Raw genomic sequence first — 21,015 nt, 5'->3', positions numbered from 1 at the left:
AAGAATGGATAACAAGATCATTGGAACAGAATGAAAAGTGTAAGAACAGACCAACAAATATATAAGTATGGTGCATATAATACTGGCATGTTAAATCAGTATGGAAAAGAGTGCTTACATGAAAAACAACGGAGGGACCTCAGAACCATTGCTTACGAGGAAAAATGTTACATCCATACCTTATGCCCTACTCCAAAATTTATTTCAGGTCGATTAAAATTTTTAAATGAGTTAATAGGAAAAAAATATAGGTTTTGGAAAGACAGTCTAAGTGTGATTTAAATCAGAGAATCCATGAAGATAAGAATACATGCATTTTTTAACCTAAAAATTCCATGTCCCAAATAGCAAATCAAATTAAAAAGCAATAAAAAATGAGGAAAGAGCTGGGCATGGTGGTGTGTGCCTGTAGTCCCAGCTACAGAAAAGGCTGAGGAGGCAGGATCGCTTGAGCCCAGGGGTTTGAGAAAGCCTGGGCAAAATATTGAGACCCTATCTCTTAAAAAAAAAAAAAATTGAGGAAAGAAATTGTATCCTGTATGACAAACAAGTGGATACCACCATCAAAATGTAAACAGTCTTAGAGATAAATAATAAACTCATAACATTACATGAACAGAAATGTGGTTATACTTTCAATAAACACAATAAAAACTTAAATATCGTTAGTAATAAAAGTAGTACAAATTCCAATAAAATGATACAGTCTTCTACCTGCTGAATTGGCAAAGATAAAAAAGAAATAATCACTCAGCACTGTTAGGGTGCAGGATGATGAGGCGTGTAAATCTGTATACTCTTTCTGAAAGGTCGTTTGTATTAGAGATCTCAAAATGTTCATCTCCATGCATTCTACTTGTGAAATTTATCCTAAGGAAATAATAATAGATTTGTAGAAATAATTATCTGTAGAAATACTCATCCAAGCTCAGTTTCAGAAGCAAAAATTTGAAAAACTAAATGTTCAACAATCATTCTTAGTAAATATTCAATAACATCGTATGTTTTGATTGAATAAATTGTTTTATATCCATATGTGGAAACATTGTAAATATTGTTGTAGATGTAGTTTATAGGCATTAAAATGTACATGGGCTATATTTGAATAAACAAAGCAAGTTACATACAGTATGATTCTATTTTGATTTTGAAGAGTTTATATATGCATGAAAAATTCTAGAAGCATCTATTTAAAATTCACAGTAGTTACCTCTACATAGTAGAAATAAGACAATTTTGAATCTTTTTAATTGTATTTTTACAAATGTTACACCATCAGCGTGTCTTACTTGATTAAAAACTGGAGCGGGTAGAGGAAAAACGTGTGGGATTCCCGGAATAACCACTGCCAAGATCTAAGGCATGGATCAACAAAAGCAAATGGCTGTTTTGCCCTTATGGCTGCCTGAAAACACACACATATTTCAGAGTTGGCCGCATATTTTGTGGTAGCTTTGTATTCCAAGGGCTGAGTTTTGCAAACAAACTGAGCAAAGTACAGCGTGTGCCCCTTCAGGTGGTTTTTGGAGCTCATCAGGTATGAGTAACACTAACTCATTTATCTTTGGATGAATTTGCACGGAGCACTGAGGTGTTGACAGAACCTAAGCTGAGAACAATGTTTATTTATATCTGCACAAAATAATTCATGTCTCTGTAAATCTAGGATTTTCTCCTCATTTGCTCACCGTTTGCAAACATTTGCAGTTCTCCCCACTGGTGATCCCTGGTTTGGCTTGGCTGGGCTTGAGCAAATGAAAAGGAACATAAGACAGTGAATGGAGCTGAATGCTGTGATTCACACATGCTGACATGTTGGAAATGCTGAAATCTGTAGAGTTCTGTTTTGCGTCTTCATGACAAATTGATATCTGCATTGTTTATGTTACAAGGTGTCTCAAACTGTGTAACTCTATGTGTGTGTTTGTGTTTGTGGCCAGTTGGGTTGAGGCGGGACATTCCTAATGTCCTGGCTAGGTGCTGAGCCATTTGTAACTATTGAATGTCTTTATGGAACATATAAAAGTTTCTACCAGCCTCTGTTTATTATGGAAAATTTCAAATACAGAGGCAGAGAGATTAGTATAAAATGACTCCCCCCTCACTGTCCTAATTTGAGTAGGTGCAATGGACAGGCATAATTGCCTCAGCAATGACCAACTCATGACCAATCTTATTTTCTTTATAATCCCTACGCTCTCCAATGGCAACTATTAGATAGTACTAATGGCAGCAGATGTTGAGTTCAAGTTGAAAGCCTTAGACCCTGACATCTTATTGTAAATTGTGGAATGAGAAAGAATTAAGCAAAAGATTAGGGAGTCAGGTAGACCTAAACTAAATCAGGCTCTACAATTACTATTTTCTAGTTCATTGATTTTAGGCCACTTAACTTTTCTGAGCTTCATCTGTAAAATAGAATTATAGAATGTAATTTATAGAACAACTAAGTTAAACCTATGGTATAAAGTACAAACAAATACCACTCTTTGAATCTAGTAGGTAGTTGGTCACTGTTATTTTATTACTGTTACTGCTTCTTTGTCTAGAGTAGAAAATCAAAGTATAGAAAGACAAAGTCAACCAGAATATTAAAATTTCCTGATCAGCTGATAAATATGAGTTACCTATTGGCTGAGGTCAATAGTCAGCAAATGAGTGCCTTTTGAGAGTAAAAGCTGCACCTGGTCATTATTTTTAGTGTGAAGTGATTGTTTTCTCAGTATAAAGGGTGAACATACCTCTCTGCCCCAAATTTCGCCAACCTTGGCCTGTACAGATGTGTTTTTTTTTTTTTTAATTCCCCTACTAACCAGCCATTTATTTGGGTTAAATTCTGTAGACACAAATCAGGTGATCATTTAGCTCTTATCAGTGGGTGTCATTTAGCGTTTCAGCCTAAGTAGTCATCCATCTATCAAAGAAATAGAAAACAGATGGGAAGCAAGGATGCTAGGAAAGATAGGGAGACTGAGCAGCTGCTTCTCAGGGTGCTTTGACCTACAGAGTGCATGAGGTGCGGTAGGGGTGCCAAGAGGGCGAGGCTCTGGGTAGCCATTTGGAAATGTGATTCTCCTGGATGGTGTGTGCGGAATAGAAAATGTCACAGAGCCTGAGATCAAGGAACACTGTGGATAAATGTCAACATGTGATCCTGTCTGGTTCGGGGTCTGTGTGAACTCAGAGATACCTTCCAGCTCAGAAACAAAAGAGTTATATATTTTTAAAGAGGTTAATTAATTTCTTTTTTTCTTATTTTATTTTATTTTATTTTATTGAGATGGAGTCTCGCTTTGTCACCCAGGCTGGAGTGCAGTGGTGCGATCTCAGCTTACTACAACCTCTATCTCCCGGGTTCAAGTGATTCTCCTGCCTCAGCTTCCTGAGTAGCTGGGATTACAGGTACCCACCACCATGCTAGGCTAATTTTTTGTATTTTTACTAGAGACAGAGTTTCACCATGTTGGCCAGGCTGGTCTCGAACTACTAATCTCAAGTGATCTGTCCGCCTGAGCCTCCCAAACTGCTGGGATTACAGGCATGAGCCACTGTGCCCAGCCTTTATTTCTTATTTTTTAAGTTGATGAATAAAATTGTATATATTGATGATGTACACTACGGCATGATGTTTTGAAATATACATACATTGTGGAATGGCTAAACCAAGCTAACAACATAGGCATTAGCTCACATATTTATATTTGTGGTGAGAACATTTAAAATCTACTCTTTTAGCAATTTTCAAGTACACAATGCATTGTTATTCATTGTAGTCACCATGTTGTATAGTAGATCTTCAAACTTATTCCTCCCGTGTAACTGAAATGTTGTATCCTTTGGCCAGCATCTTCCCAATCCCCCCCACCGCCAATTACTTTCTCAATGAGCCTTTCTAATTAATTTCTAAACGGTTATACCCCTTAGTAACTGTGCTTGCCTCAGTCACTAAAGCACAGTGAAGTGTGCTGCTCAGTTCTTCACGGGAGAACCTGCCTCTGTCTCATCTGCAAGGAGAGCAGTTAGCTAACAGCCTCCAGCTCCTGCACCTTGGGATCCAATTCAGCTTTTGAGCTGAGGCCATGCTCTTTGAAGAAAGGCACCAGTCAGTGACTGAGCATGACACGAATTCTAGGGCCTGGCCGTTTCTGCCCAGCATGAGCCTCCTCTAATGGATCCTCTTTGGTCTAAGGCTCCCGATCAGACTAGCCTGAACTTTGACAGCCCAGCATCAAAATCAGAGGCTCTCCCCGCTAAATCCTGCTTCTTTCCCTCCCTTTTTTCATGAGTGTCAGATCAGCATCATGGTCTGAAAGCTTTCTATGTAAGTCTATATTAGGAACAAATGGAGTCTTGCTCTGTCACCCAGGCTACAGTGCAATGGCGCTATCTCCGCTCACTGCAACCTCTGCCTCCTGGGTTGCACTGATTCTCCCGCCTCAGCCTCCTGAATAGCTGGGATTACAGGCGCCCACCACCACGCCCAGCTAATTTTTTGTATTTTTAGTAGAGACGGAATTTCACCTTGTTGGCCAGGCTGGTCTTGAACTCCTGACATCAAGTGATCCTTCCGCCTCAGCCTCCTAAAGTGCTAGGATTACAGGTGTGAGCCACCGCACCTGGCCAAAAGTACACCTTAATTAGAAAATAAACTTTATAACATGTCCCAGCATGTCTTCATCACCATCCTCTTCAAGTAATAACCAGGGAAAATTTGGAGTAAATACTGGTGAGCCAAAGAGAGTCTAGAAAGGGAATCAAATAGGAAAATTACTGCCTCATTTTTTTTTCATTCACATCTCCTGGCCATTGCTTCATAGAGAAGATAACCAGAGATCTTTATTTACTGTGCCTGTATTTATTTACTGGGCTGATGCTTTTAAAATGGGTGGGTCAAGATATCTTATTTTGTTTTAACATTTTTTCATACAATTTCACCTTATCTTCTCATTTGAACCCCAAAATAATGTGTTCCTTAAAAATGGGAAAGCAAACACATCAAGTTTAGATAACTTAAGGTATTTTAAACACTCAAAGAATAATCAGCACTAAATACTGATGATTATTTTACCAACGAGTTATAGAATATTTGTCCCATTAGAAAACTTTCTTTGCCCAAAATGTAAGCCTTAGTGGTATCTCCATTATTATCAGAAAAATTTGAATTTGCTTATGAATTCCTTAAAGGCCGATTTTGAGAATCATGCCACTAAAAGTAAAGAAATAAACAAGAAATAAACAAAAAGAAAACAACCTTTTTTCAAATGAACACACCATTTGCCAAGTTAAACAAAGGAAAAAAAAAAAAAACATAGTGCTGATTAACGGTGCGATGTTAAGTGGTATTAGAAATCTCTTTCTCAAAAATAAACAGTGGTACAACCAGGGCAGAAGAAGGAAGTGTTAATTGGTTACGATTCTCAGGCTGGAAATGCAAGGAAGCAAGAAAAGTGTCTTATTTCCCCGCTGTGGCAGCTTATATTCTGTTCCAAGCTTCCAATCTACCATATTGGAGGAAACAAACTTCATCAACTCCAGGTCCACCACTCTTTCCATTGGTCTTTGCCCCTGTCAGTCCGGGTGCGCTTATATGCTAGGAAGATGTGCATTTGTCAGGAGAGAGGAATGGAAGTCAGGTCAAGGGGCAATAGTGTTGATTGTTTGGATGTGGGTTATGATTCTCTTCCCCCCTGCCCCACCCCACCCCTAGCTATTCTCTTCATGTTTCCTCCATGACCCTAAAGGTCCCTGCTGAGTTGTTCCTCTGTCCTTCTGTAAGGCCCCTCAGATGCAGTGGTTTCTCTGCTACTCCTGCTTCCTTCTTGAGCACAGGAAACTGCATGAGGCAGAGGCTCCTTTTGCCTAGAAGTGCCCCGTAGAGTTGCTTCTGAAAGATCTTCATGGCTTCCCAGAACTCTGTGTGGGGAATGCAGATCATGTCATATAAATCTACCTCCTCTCCTAACTTCCCTTGGCCTAAATTGAGGTCAAGAAACAGAGCCCTTTCTTAGGAATCCTGCATAGATCTCCGCAAACACATATGGTGCCTTTGTGGCAATTAGAAAAAGCACCAGGGCTGGGTACATTGACTCATGCCTGTAATCCCAGCACTTTGGGAGGCCAAGGCAGGCGGATCACGAGGTCAAGAGATCGAGACCATCCTGGCCATCTCTACTAAAAATACAGAAATTAGCTGGGCATGGTGGTGCATACCTGTAATCCCAGCTACTTGGGAGGCTGAGGCAGGAGAATCGCTTGAACCCAGGAGGCGGAAGCTGCAGTGAGCCAAGATCACATCACTGCACTCCAGCCTGGTGACAGAGCAAGACTCCGTCTCAAAAGAAAAAGAAAAGAAAAAAAAAAGAAAGAGAAAGGAAAGAAAGAAAGAAAAGGACACTAGAGCTGGATGGTCCCAGCAGAAAATAATGCCCCCTGTGGATGCATATGGCGATGCAGGCTGCTTGGTGAGCAGAGGGACCTTGTGCCTAGAGAAAGGCTTCCTTTTTTTGCTGGTGGTGGTGGTTGCTGGAAAGTTGAGAGTTGGAGCCTCGGGGGTGGGAATTGCCATCCCTCACCTAAAAATCTCATTGCTTGTCTAATCACAAGGAAGAACATTTTTTCCAAAATCTATGTTTGGGGAAGATAGGCATTAGAAGCCCAATACCTAGAAAGAGAGGCCTTTTTTTCTTTCTTTTTTGCTAATACGTCACTTCTCTGAGGCCAACAGCCCAGAGTCACCTGGCTGTTGCCTTAATGTGTGTGTGTTGTAGGGGGAAGGGGTGATCACTGCTCACATCCTAGGCCTTAGAGGCAGTTGGAATTCTAATCTGGCAAAGAAAAAGTACACAAATATAAACTTTTCCCTTTTCTCTTCATCTGGGTCTGAACAGTTTGAAAGGGAATGCAAACAATCTTGGCAGAACCCATCTCAACTTTCAATGCCGGACAAACACAGATTCTCCCTGTGACAGGAGGAGCAAACAAGACAAATCAGCACTCATGCAGTCAATAGTTCAAAATGAGGGGACCAGATTAAGCAATTGGCATAGAAGGGTCCTCATGGAGATGGGTAGCTGCGAGAAATGAGACACACCTGGAAACCTTAACCATTCTAGCAGCTTCTAGGAATTGTATATAAAGTTGTAGCGTATTTCGTTTGTTTTTCATATATTTTATTGTAAACATAATTAACAATCTCGATCTTCTCAGGAATTACAATTAGCTCCAGTGAGTGAGGAGTGAGTACCTGGCTGTGATTATACCAGATTTTGAGGGAGACTAGGCAGATTCTGCCAAACGTTTATCCCTGTAACTAACTCAGTAGCATATATGGCTTTTTATAAATTCTGGTTGGCACTGGATTAGGTTCAAAGGAGTATGTAGATATCCTTATCTTTTATATATAATATAATGTTTTGTAGTTTAGAAGATTAAGAAAATAAAGCTTTCAAACCACTACCTATAAATTATCACTCCCTACTTGTTACAGTACCTGTTCATCATGACATTTATGTGTTAACAAGCATGTTTTTACACAGACAATGGATGCTTGCCTGTTATTTGGCTACAATCCTGCATGATCCTGTAAAAATCATGCCCAGCTCAAACTTCCGGTAACATATTTAAGAATTTGTATTAGTGTTTCTCATTCTTTAAAGTGTGTACGAGTCCTTGGGGAACGTATTAAATGCAAATTTTAACTCTGTAGGTCAGAGGTGGGGCCTAAGTTTTTGTATTTCTAACAAACTTCTGGGTGATGCCAAGTCTCTTGGTCCATGGACCACATTTGTAGTAGCAGGGTTTTATATGGCTGGAAAAGGGACAAAGGTACTGTGCTGGAGACTCCAGCTAATCTCAAATTGGCCTCCTTTCCAATCTCCCCCACTCTAGTTCCAGTGAGCAAGATCTCTTATGGTGCCAGGAAGCAGTCTGGGTCTGGGGTTGTCGACATGAACTAAATGGCTAGCAGGTCTGGGATGGTGGTGTGTCAACACTGCTCTGATCCTGTGTCAGGCCTGTTGTGTGTCTGGGAGACTCTGTGTTCAGGGCTTAATTTTGCTCAACACTGGGTCTAAAATATGTACAGGCTGGGCCAGTCTCTGGTTAAGTTCATGTATCTGGGGTGTGGCCATTGTATCCAGTCTCTCAGTCTACTGAGTGTTTAACAAGTCCAGGCGATCAATGTGTCCAGTGTGTTCCATCTCTCCAGCTTGGTCGAGGTTTTGGGCTTTGCATTTTTCCTGCACCATGTCATAATCCTAAAAATGTCGGCAGCTCTCAAAAAGTCAGGATTTCAGCCAATAGGTATGCTTGCTGGTAGCTTTACTAGGCTGGTAGGTCTCTAGCCTGGCTACTCTGTCTATAGAAGGAGTCACCCTCAGCCTCGTGTGTGTGTGGGGGGTGGGGTGGGGGCGGAGAGAGAGAGAGAGGTCTCTCTCTCTGTTCCCCAGACTGGAGTGCTATGGCACAATCATGGCTCACTGCAGACTTGACCTCCCAGGTTAAGTGATCCTCCCACCTCAGCCTCCCAGGTAGCTGAGACCACAGGTGTGCGCCATCATGCCTGCCTTTTTTTTTTTTTTTTTTTAATTTTTTGTAGAGACAGGGTTTCGCCATGTGCCCAGGCTAGTCTCAAACCCCTGGGCTCAAGCAATCCACCCGCCTTGGCCTCCCAAAGTGCTGGGATTACACGCGTGAACCACTGTACCTGGCCCTCAGCCTCTTAAAAAGGGGAATCTGCCTCTGCTCTCACTCATTTTCTATCCCCACTGCCACCCCAGATATTCCACGGATGGGGAGCCAGATGCCAGCCTGGGCCAAAGGACTTTCCCTTTGACCTCCCCACATCCCACCCACCCAATAAAACAAAGAAGCAAAGAGAAAGAAACAACGATTTCCTACCTCCAGGCTCACGCAGAGTAAAGAAAGAGGAAAAGCACAGAACTCTCCCCAACCCCATTCTCAAACTCTGGGCATCAGTGTTTGCATCAGTGAAATGCGGATAATGATAATTATCACTCGTAGAGTTGTTGGGAGGGTTAAATAAACAGCATGTTTGTAATGAATTGAGCTGTGTGTGTAGGGCACAGAGTACAACAATAAAGAATAATTATCACTTTCTTTTCTCTATAAAAACTCTGTAGGGACACATATATGAACAAGGCCCAGCTGAACCATACAGAAAAATAATTCAGTTTTATCATTTTATAGAGATTAATTATATAATTTCTTCTCCAAACTGGAATACCTTTGAACAGTAAATATCATATATTTTGCTATTAACATGTGTGGCAGAACAACAGAGGTAAACAGATTCTTTCACCAGAATGAATGTCCATTGAATTTATATATAAATGTTTAAATTCAAAACGCTTTGGTTCATTTTTTCAAAACATATTGGAGAGGTCATTGCTTATTCATCAAAACAATCTGAGCTAAGGAAACAATCAGGTAAAGCTAATAGTGAATTAGAAACTATCAATAAAATGTCAATGGAATTAGGGAACATAGGACTAGAGAATACAGAAAGTCAAATCAGTGAGCGGGAGGAAAAGTTCAACAAGTTCTTTCAGATCTCAGAGACAGGATAACTGGAGAAAATTATTCTAAAAATATAAGAAATGGTGCTAGAACAGCTGGACATCAACATGCAAAAAAGTGAACCTAGACACAGATCTTACACTTTTCACAAAATTGACTCAAAAAGGATCATAGACTTGAGTGTAAAATACAAAATTACAAAACTCTGAGAATAAAATACAGGAGAAAAAGCAGGTGACCTTAAGTTTGAGAATGACTTTTTAGATACAACACCAGAAACATGATTCATAAAAGAAAACAAAGGTAAGTTGGACCTCATTAAAATTAAAGACTTCTTCTCTGCAAAAGACAGTTAAAAGGATGGAAAGATAAGCCACACAACAGGAGAAAATCTTTGCAAAACACAAATCATAGAAAGACTGGTATTGGATATATATAAAGAACTCTTCAAGCTCAACAATCAGAAAACAAATAATCCAATTTAAAAAGTGGACAAAAGGTCTGAACAAACACCTCACCAAAGAAAATATACAGATGGCAAAAGAGCATATAAAAAGTTCTACATTATATGTCACTGTGGAATTGCAAATTAAAACAACAATGCAACACCACTACACGCCTATTAGAATGACCAAATCCAAAACACTGACGCCACCAAATGCTGGCAAGAATGTGGAGCAACAGGAACTCTCATTCATTGCTGGTGGGAAAGCCAAAATGGTACAATCACTTTGGAAGAAAATTGGACAGTTTCCAACAAAACTAACCATACTTTTTACCATATGATCCAGCAATCACGCTCCTTAATAGTTACCCAAATGAGTTAAAAACTTACGTCCACACAAAAACCTGCACACAAATGTTTATAGCGACTTTATCCACAATTGCCATAATCTGGGAGCAACCAAGATGTCCTTAAATAGATGAATGGATAAACAAACTGTGATATATGCATAAAATGGAATTAGCAACAAAAAGACATAATTAATAGAGCTATGAAAAGGCATAGAGGAAATAAATCCATATTGCTAAGTGAAAGAAGTGAGCCTGACAAAGTCACCAACATGAATCCAAGTATATGACATTCTAGAAAAAGTAAAATTATGGAGACAGCAAGATCAGTGGTTGCTTGGGGTTTGAGGTAGAAGAGAGGAATGAAGAAGTAGAGCATAGAGAATCTTTAAGACATTGAAACTCTTATTCTGTAGGTTACTGTAATGATGGATATGTCCTTATACATTTAAGACTCACAGAAAATATAACACAGAGTGAACCCTAAGGTAAACTATAAACTGTAGTTGATAATATTAATGTATTGATATTGGTTTATTGATTGTAACAAATGTGCCATACTAACACCAGATGTTAATATTAGGGAAAATTGAAAGGAGAAAAAGGGGGACATATGAGAACTCTCTGCACTTTTCACTCCTTTTTTTCTTGTATATCTAAAATGGCTAAAAATGAAAAGAAAAGTCTATTAGTTTAAATACATGTATACATATTTGTGTATATATATGTGTATATACATGTACACACACACACACACGTATGTATATATGGAAAAGGGATTGCCTGAAGAGAAAATCAGGAGACTTCATATACACAAAAAAAGCATTTCCAGGTGGAAAAACCAAGAGGGCAAAGAGAAGCAATAATGGAAGAACTTAACACATAATTTTCTTTTAACAGGAGAAGGACTTACATATTTAAATAAAAGAAAAATTAGCATTAAAAAACTTAATAAAAATAACTGAATTTGAAGATAATGAAAAAAATAGATAGGCTTTTTTTTCCACCACAAAAATAAATGCCTGAAAAAGGAAACAATTTCAATATAATTTTGCTGGAAAGAATATGACCCAAGTATTTTATATTATGCCAGTATTGTTTTATGTAAAAATGTAACCAGAGACATTCATAGATTCACTCTGGGATTCAGAAAATATGCCCATATATGTCAGTTCTGAAAAAAAAAAAAATTATCTGAAAACTTCCTGCTCACTAGAAATACAGCTAAGAATTCAAGAATATAAAAACACTGCATAAAAGAAATGGTGAAGGATCTTGTAAGCAGGAAAAAATACCTAAGATTTAAATAGTCATTGTTACCATGGTCAAGAAACAACATAAACTAATTCTTGTAAGAGACTACATATAATAAAACATTTACACATATTCATATTAGAATTTACAAAAATTTCAATAAAATTCTAAACTAAGAAATTATGCCAGCAAAAGATGCAATAAAACTTGAAAGTTTTGACACAAGTATGCAAATATAAAAATTAAGAGTACTTGGCAATTCAAAATTTTCCTAAATAACCCAGGGCAAGGATTAGAAAGTAATGGCAATTTCAAAATTACATATCATAATTAATAGGATGTGGATTAAGCTGTACTCCAAGGTAAATTTATTACCTCAGGTACAATGAGAATCACTGAATTAAGATTTCAACCCAACTCATATTTTAGAATCCTCTACTCTTTATTTGGCTATGACTAATTAATGAGAACAAGCTTGCTTTACCTTTTCTTATTTGTTGTGTAGGTTTTTCCCAGTGATGCTAAACTTTGCTTGGTTGCTTATAGCTATTCTTGTTATTGCTCAAGCTGAGAATCTGGAAGAACTTTGCTTAGATGTTGATTTTCAAGTGCTGACCCGCCAGTACACATTGAGGGCCTCTGACATCCTTAATCGAATTTCTTATGGATACGCCATCAGAAAGTGGGGCTTCGTGGAGAGTTTGCAGCTTTGCTTCTCCTAGTTCTCCCGATAGTAATTTTATGGAATATGCATTTTAGGTAAGGAAACGGGGATGACCTGGGAGGGAGCTAGCGAAGGATGCTTTTTCTTGATGAGACTTAATAACCTACATAATTCTTTGATGTTTATTCCTTGGAACTGAGTTTGAAAAATCACACCATCATCTCACTTTCTTGTATCATGATGATGTAATGCTGTTTTCTAAGGTCTGCAGCCCATGCTGGTCTCTCCCTTATATTACATTGAGCCACAGAGAGGCCACAATGCAGGGGAGGGGTCGTGGTAGGGGCTGGTGGGATGACTCTTACTTTAGGGATGTCAATAAAGGCAACCAGAATTTCTTTATTGCATTATTGACAAATCAAAAGAGGACCCAAGCCCATCTGTTAAAAGAGAACAGTATAAATATTAGCAGTATGGACTTGTTTTAGGAACTAAATTTTCTTTTTTGTTTTTTTTTTTTGAGACAGGATCTTGCAGTGTCACCCAGGCTGGAGTGCAACGGCATGATCATAGCTCACTGCAACCTTGACCTCTCATGCTCAACTGATCCTCCCATCTCAGCCTCCCAAGAAGTTGGGATGACAGGTGTGTGCCACCATGCCTGGTTAAATGCAACCTAGTCTATTCAAACTTAGGTTGCATTTACATTGATTGATTCATTTATTTTTTCTTTTATTCATTTACTCCTTGTATTAGTCTGGGTTCTCCAGAGAAACAGAGCCAATAGGATATATATACAGAGAGAGATACAGGAAGAGATTTATTAGGGAATTTTTTTGTAGAGACGGAGTTTTGCCATGTTGACCAATTTGGTCTGGAACTCCAGGACTCAAGAATTCTGCCCGGCCGGGTGCGGTGGTTTATGCCTGTAATCCCAGCACTTTGAGGGGCCGAGGTGGGTGGATCACCTGAGGCAAGGAGTTCGAGACCAGCCTAACCAACATGGAGAAACTCCAGCTCTACTAAAAATACAAAATTAGCTGGGCGTGGTGGCATGCGCCTGTAATCCCAGCTACTCAGGAGGCTGAGGCAGGAGGATCACTTCAACCAGGAGGTGGAGGTTACAGTGAGCCGAGATTGTGCGATTGCAGTCCTGTCTGGGCAACAAGAGCGAAACTCCATTTAAAAAAAAAAAAGAAAGAGGCCTGCCCACCCTGGCCTCCCAAAGTGCTGGGATTACAGGTTTGAGCCATCATGCCTGGCCTATATTTTTTTAAATGTGTACCAACTAATAGTTTCAAAAAGAGTCACAGCAGGCTTTCTTTGATACAGAGATATATGTCATAAATAGTCATGGAAGCTTCATATTAATAGTATATCTTACAAAGAAGGGGGACTATTATACACTTTAGTATTTTGAAAGAAAAAATATATAATATTGTATCTAACTTTTTACTGAAATTGTTTCCAGAATGTCTTCAAAAATCTTTATCTCCTGTACTTACAAAGGAGGTATTAAACATTAGAAGCCTGTTAACCAATAGCTTTATCACAAAGTTTTATGTGCTGTATTATAACTTTACTTTTATGTGGGAAATGCTTCAAATATAAATTTGTTTTGCCACATTTAAGAAAGCCTGTCAAGCAAAATTAAGTGAATAATGGATTTGTTATTGAATGAACCTGAGTAATTTCAATTAAAAGACAAAAGGACTTCTGCTGATAAAAGCTTTTTTTATTTTTTTTTGAGATAGAGTTTCACCTTTGTCCCCCAGGCTGGACTGCAATGGTGTGATCTTGGCTCACTGCAACTTCTGCGTCCCAGGTTCAAGCAATTCTCCTGCCTCAGCCTCCCGAGTAGCTGGAATTACAGGCACACACCACCACACCCAGCTAATTTTTGTATTTTTAGTAGAGACGGGATTTACCATGTTGGCCAGGCTGGTCTTGAACTCCTGATCTCAGGTGATCTGCCCACCTCGGCCTGCCAAAGTGCTGGCATTACAGGCTGAACCACTATGCCTGTCCTGATAGAAGTTTTTGAAAATCAGGATTATCTTGTTTACCTTTAATCTATTCAGACCTAGGTTGCATTTACATGAGCATTTTCACTTGTTGATTGATTGAACCATTCATTTATTCATTTACTCTTTGTATTAGTCTGGTTTCTCCAGAGAAACAGAACCAATAGGATACCTATGTAGAGAGATATATAAGAATAGCTTTATTAGGGAAATTGGCTCATAAGATTATGGAAGCCACGAAGTCCCATGGTATATCATCTGCAAGTTGGAGAACCAGGAAAGCCAATTATGTAAATTAGTCTTGAGTTCAAAGCCCAGAGAACCAGGGAAGCCAATTCTGTAATTTTCAGTCTGAGATCAAAGGCCTGAGAAGGAGGTGAGGGGCACTGGTGTAAGTTCCAGAGTTCAAAGTTCCAAGAACTTGGAGCTCTGATGTCCACGGGCAGGAGAAGATAGACGTCCCAGCTCTACGAAAGACATCGCTTTTCTCTACAGGAGAAAGCGAATGCTTTACTCCTCCACTGTATTGTTCTATCCAGCCCCTCAATGGATTGAATGATGCCCACCCACATTGGTGAGGGCAGTCTTCTTTACTCACTCCGAGGATTCAAATGCTCATGTCTTCTAGAAGCAACCTCACAGACACACCCAAGAATAATATTTTTACTAGTTATCTAGGTATCCCTAACCCAGTCAAGTTGACACGTAAAATCAACCATCACATTTCTTCATCAATTCAGCCAATTCATTAATTAAATGCTACACAGTAATCTCCTTAAGGGTTGGAAGCATGTTATGTTCTTTGCCTATACCCAGGTCCTAACCAAAACCTGGCACATAGTAAGCACTGCCACATACACATACAAGCAGTGGGATACCAGCAGTGCTATGATTAGGGCTAAATCCAGGTGTGTGAGAACATACTGGAGGAATAACTAAAACAGTCCTTGGGTGGTTACACTGAGGGGATCCGAAGGCACATAACAGAAGAAGTCCACACTCAAGTAGGGTGTAAGCAAGTGAGGGGGGAAAGGAATGAGGGTAATGGAGAAAGGCATGAGAGCTTGGAGGCACATCTGGAGATACAGGAGGAGTCTCTCATGACTGGAGTGCAGGATAGAAGGTAGGGGAAAAGGAGGGGAGAAATAAATTTGGAAAAGTAAGCAGGGTTCAGATTCTAAAGGGCTTTCTGTGTTTAACAATTTAGCTTTTATTCTCAGAGCAATAGAGAGCCATTGAAGGGTTCTAAATAGGAGAGCAACATGATCAGATTTCTTTTTTTTTTTTTTTTTTTTTTTTTTTTTGAGATGGGAGTCTCACTTTGTTGCCCTGGCTGGAGTGCAATGGCAGAATCTCGGCTCACTGCAACCTCCACCTCCCAGGTTCAAGCGATTCTCCTGCCTCAGCCTCGCGAGTAGCTGGATTACCAGTGCCCACCACCACTCCTGGCTAGTTTTGGTATTTTTAGTAGACATGGGGTTTCACCATGTTGGCCAGACTGGTCTCGAACTCCTGACCTCAGGTGACCCACTCGCCTTGCCCTCCCAAAGTGCTGGGATTACAGGCATGAAGCACCATGCCCAACCCAATCAGGTTTATTTTCAAGAGACCATTCTACATGCAGAATGGAAAAATAATTTAAAATAAGGCAGGAATTGTGACAGGAAAACTAGTTAGGATGCTGCTAAAACAATCCAGGATTAGAGATACTAGTGGCATCAACAAGATTGCTGGCCTTGGACATGGAGAGAAGTGGACGGGTTAGATGGTTCTGGGAGAATTAACAGGGACTGGAATGGATTGGATGTAGGGGGTGCAGAAGAGAAAGGAGTCGTAGAAGGAGCCCATGTTCCTGGCATGGCCTTGGTGCAGAATGTGGTTCCATTCACTGAGGAGAAGGAACACTGCAGGGATGAAGTCTGGTAGATGAAGGGAGAGAAGACTGCCGTCTGTTTTAGACAGACTTTTTGAAATTGGAGGTGACCGTGGGCTACTTAAGTGGTGGTTTCTACCCAGCAGTTGGGTGTTCATATCTCAAGTGGGCTGGAATAAAGCCGTGGCAGTGAATGAGATCACCACTGGTGCCAGAACAGAGACCAGCATGGAAAAGAATGTTTACAGAACAGTCAGCAGAAGAAAAGCCTAGAGACAGAAGAATGTGTTAAATGATACCACAAGGACCTAATCAGCAAAACCCAGAAACTGGAAAGCTCTGCAGAATGAACAAACCATTGCAAAAGGCAGGATCTTTAGATTATATGACAATTAAGAGACATAAAAACCAAAAGCAAGGCATGGATCTTGTTTAAACAAACTATAAAAAAAAATCTTATGAGTAACTAAGGAAATTTAAATTTGATGAGGCACTATTTTTCATTTTTTAAGGTATGATAAGGATATTGTGGTTATGTTTTTTACAAAAATGATATCACTTAAAGATACATAAAGAAATATTTACAGATAAAATGATGTAATGTCTGGGATTTACTGCAAAATAATTACATGAGAGCTGTTGCTGGGGGAGTGATTATGGTATAGACGAAACTAGAATGGCCACGAGTTGATCGTTGTTGAAGCTGGTTGATCAGTACATGAGGATTCACTCAACTAATTTCTCTATTTTTTGTTGATATTTGACATTTTCCAGAAGAATAGTTTAAAAATACAAAAGAGAACCTCTGAACCCCTCCATGGACAAATCCATGCAATGCAACATTTTGACCAAATGAAATCTTACGCAGAAAATATCTCCAAAGTACAGGTTGAAGGACAGCTGTTATACACGCAAGGCTGGAAACCCAAGGTCCACACTCTCACTTCCCAATAACCTCCTTGGCCTGCCTCTTAACTTCCCAGAACCCTAGTTCTTTCTCAGAACACAGCTGGTAAACAAACTGACGAGCAGGTAATGAGTAGCAGCCTTGCCAGTGTATACTTTAACTTTTTCCTCACTTCCATAAATTTCACCTGAGAAAATGAGCTATGTCCATATAGCCTATATAGTGGTCATTATATTTACCTTGAAATAAAGTCAAGCAACTTGCCTGAATTTCCTCAAAGTAGGTTCTATACCCAATAATCACTCTGCAAACATCATCAGTTTCTCTGGAGAAAAACATGTTGTCTCTTCTGTCACACAGAAGATAATTTATTAAAAGTGTTTTACTTTTAAAAAGTTTAATTTAGGCTGATGCGGTAAATTTAAACGCCCAGAAAAAATAAAAATGTACTGTAAAGCTATTCAGAGTGTTTTTGTAGGCTCTGCATCCTACGGTTGCGTATTATGTAGCCTTGATACATTAATCCAAACTAAGAAATTAACATGGTGTAATACTATGAACTGAACTGTAGAGTTTATTTGGGGTTTCTCAGTTTTTCCATTACTGTCCTTTTTCTACTCTAGGATTCAATCCAGGATACACCACATTGTACTAAGTTGTCACACCTCTTCAGTCACCTCCAGTATGGGAGAGCTTCCTTTCTTGTCTTTCATGACCTTGACGCTAAAACAGGCTCCTTTAACAATCAACGGAGTAATGCTCTCCTCCAAGATTGCAGGATTCCATGAGAAGTGGAGGGCAGATACCCCTTACAGTGATATGGTTTGGATCCCTGTCCCCACCCAAATCTCATGTTCAATTGTAAGCTCAGCGTTGGAGGTGGAGCCTGATGGGAGGTGGCTGGATCATGGGGGCAGTTTCTCATGAATGGTTTAGCACTGGCTGCTCGGTACAGTTCTCACTGACAGTGAGTGAGTGAGTTATCCTGAGATCTGGTTGTTGAAAAGTGTGTGGCATCTTCCCACTCTTTCTCTTCCTCCCTCTCCAGCCCTGTGAAGTGCCTCGCTCCCACTTTGCCTTCTGCCATGATTAGAAACTTCCTGAGCGCCCCCTCCCCAGAAGCAGAAGCTGCTATGCTTCCTGTACAACTTGAAGAACCGTGAGCCAGCGAAACCTCTTTTCTTTATAAATTACCCAGTCTCAGGTATTTCTCTTTTTTTGGCTGGAGTGCAATGGTGCCATCTTGGCTCACTGCAACCTCCACCTCTCAAGTTCAAACGATTCTCCTGCCTCAGCCTTCTGAGCAGCTGGGACTACGGGCACATGCCACCACGCCCAGCTAATTTTTGTATTTTTAGTAGAGATGGGATTTCACCATGTTGGCCAGGAAGATCTCGATCTCTTGACCTCGTGATCTGCCCACCTTGACCTCCCAAAGTGCTGGGATTATAGGCATGAGCCACCGCGCCCAGCCCAGTCTCATGTATTTCCATATAGCAATGCAAGAATGGACTAATACAGACAGCAATCATTCTGATGAAGAGAATGTTTTAGAAATTGAAACACCCACTCATCCCTTGATGCTGGAGAGTAGGAGAAATGGGGAGATGCTCAAAGAATACAAACTTTCAGTTATAAGATGAGTAAGCTCTGGGGATCTAATGTATAGCATGGTGATTATAGTTAATAATACTGTATTGTTTACATGAAGATTGATAAGTGAGCAGATTTTAAGTGTCCTCATCTCTGTCTCTTTCTCTGTCTCATACACACACACGTAACTATCAGTGGTACTGGATGTGTTAATTAATTTGTGGTAGTCAGCACACAATGTATATGCATATCAAATCATCACATTGTACACCTTGAATATATACGATATCTTGGCAATTAAATATTGTAAAATAAAAATAAAGCCAGGGCTGCTAAATCACTCACATTACAACAAAAGTCTATTTAGAAGTCACTACAACAAAATACAAAACAAACCTGACTTAGCTAGTGGGAGCTACTGCTTTATTTATCGATTCATTTGCTTTATGGTCTAGAATGGAATTTTAATAAATATATGCTCTGGTAGACACATTCAGAACCAAAGTATTTCATATCTGGGTTGCTGCCTTCCTGCCAAGGCTCAGCACTCTTCATCTACCTCAGGGTATCCAGGAAGGCAGAATGCACCCATCACTACTTAGAGTCTTTCTTGCCTTGGGCACTTTCTCCACAAATACCAAAATGTATACATCAAGTGTGAGCAGGTCAACCTGCTCTCTGCCATCTCTGTTAGCTTTATTTTCATCCACAAATTTAAAGATAAACCATCCAACTGGAAATCACCATACTCAAATGCAAATACAGTGAAGTCTCATTAATTTAGACTCTACTAAATTAATGAGTCTATGATGGTTCATAAATGGTAAAATGCTTCGGTGAAAAATTGGACTTGTGTCTTTATGAATTTTCAGTTTGCTTAGGGGTAAAGTAAATCTGTTCAGATGTCAGCAGCTATTTCAAAAGAAGGACCGATCTTATGAATTTAAAGATTTGTCTTATATACTTTAGGACCCAGTGATTTTTGTGTGGTGAGGGATTCTAATATTTGATACATTATGATATGATAGTACAATTTATTGCTTGATTGATAATAGGTGCCGTCCTTGAAAATAATGGGACCACCTTAAAACTGATATCTGATTTAGGATTTTTACTGTCAATGTTCTCCTCAACTGCATTATAAACTTCTTGTATTTAAGGATCATGCATTTTGTACTTTTTTGTATCCCTATGCCCTCTCAGTCTCTGCCTCATCGTGGGATCCAGAAAAGTACTATACATAGGAAACCTTTAATAAAAGGTTTCCTTTAAATATTGTGGGACTTGATTATTCTGAACATGTGGATTCAAACCAGTTTAAAGCAGCCAGATGTGTTTCTGTTAGCTCCTTATCTACCTAGATTTTCAAAATCTCTCACTAAATTACTTGCTTTATACATTTCAGTGTGAGTATGGTATCAGGATGATTCGACTGCAAGCAACAGAAAAATCAAACAAAAATGGCCTAAGCCAAGAAGAGAAATGGTTATTTCTTCAAGAAGTTTGGGAGTTGAGTGGTTAAATGGTTAATTAATCTAGAGCTCAACAGTATCATCCAGGGCCTATTTTCACTATGGTGGCTAAAGCCCTGCACCCCTCAGGCTTGCACCATGGCAGCAGCAGTGACAGTAAAGACACCCTTGTACCACAATGCTCCATGACCACGGAGAGGGTCTCCTCTCTCCTGCCCCTTTCTAGAGGCTCCACCAATTCCCTTCACATTCTGTTTCTCATTCGTAAACGCAGTTTCTGGCAACAGGGATGGGCTTACCACAATGGGTACAGAGCAATTAAGATTCACCACTAGGTGAGTCCTTTGGAAAACACTTGGCCCCCCAGTATATAAACAAATCTGGTACTCCTGTCAAGAAAGAGCTGGGTAATTCCCAACAGCCAACAGTGTCTGCCACAAGTGAAATATCTCATTAGAGAAAACTGAGTAGGTACTACACGATTCTGAGTTTTCTCTGTTTTCCGCCTTTGCCTTTTCCATTCCGTAAGACTCGCCCATGTTGCTCTTTGTGGCTCTTCCTCCTTGGTAATACAACCCTGGTTTTGTTCAGATACAGGTGGCAATAGGCCAGAAGGGTATGATTCCAGTCCTAGGAGACAAATTCATGATGAGCCTCACACAGTCATGACAATCCCAATTCCATTTGCCAGTGAACAATTTAGGGATGTCCTTGTGACTCAGTTCTGGTCACCAAGGTGGTGGAAGAGAAATTCTCTCGAGGGGCATCTGGGAAAGATTTTCCTGCCTGAGAAAACAGGAGGTGAGCAAGGGTTCTGCTACCCCATTTGCTTTCTGCCTTTGAACTTGGCTGTGGAAAGACATGATGCTTAGCGTTGCTGCAGCGATCTCATGACCTTG

At 39.8% G+C, this 21,015-nt stretch overlaps 1 long non-coding RNA gene across 1 annotated transcript in view; it reads left to right on the top strand.

Annotated features, from left to right (window-relative positions):
* Positions 1–20,608, top strand: part of LOC112609846 — a 35,421-nt gene extending 14,813 nt beyond the window's left edge. The window contains exon 2 of the long non-coding RNA XR_003116245.1: positions 20,050–20,608. This is a non-coding gene — a long non-coding RNA (uncharacterized LOC112609846). The remainder of the gene's footprint in view (positions 1–20,049) is intronic.
* The last annotated feature ends 407 nt before the right edge of the window (positions 20,609–21,015 follow it).

Source organism: Theropithecus gelada, chromosome 16, assembly GCF_003255815.1.
Source record: "Theropithecus gelada isolate Dixy chromosome 16, Tgel_1.0, whole genome shotgun sequence".
NCBI classification, from domain to species: Eukaryota; Metazoa; Chordata; class Mammalia; order Primates; family Cercopithecidae; genus Theropithecus; species Theropithecus gelada.
The sequence above is the reverse complement of the archived record's forward strand: the minus strand, read 5'-3'. Positions and strand labels throughout refer to the sequence as shown.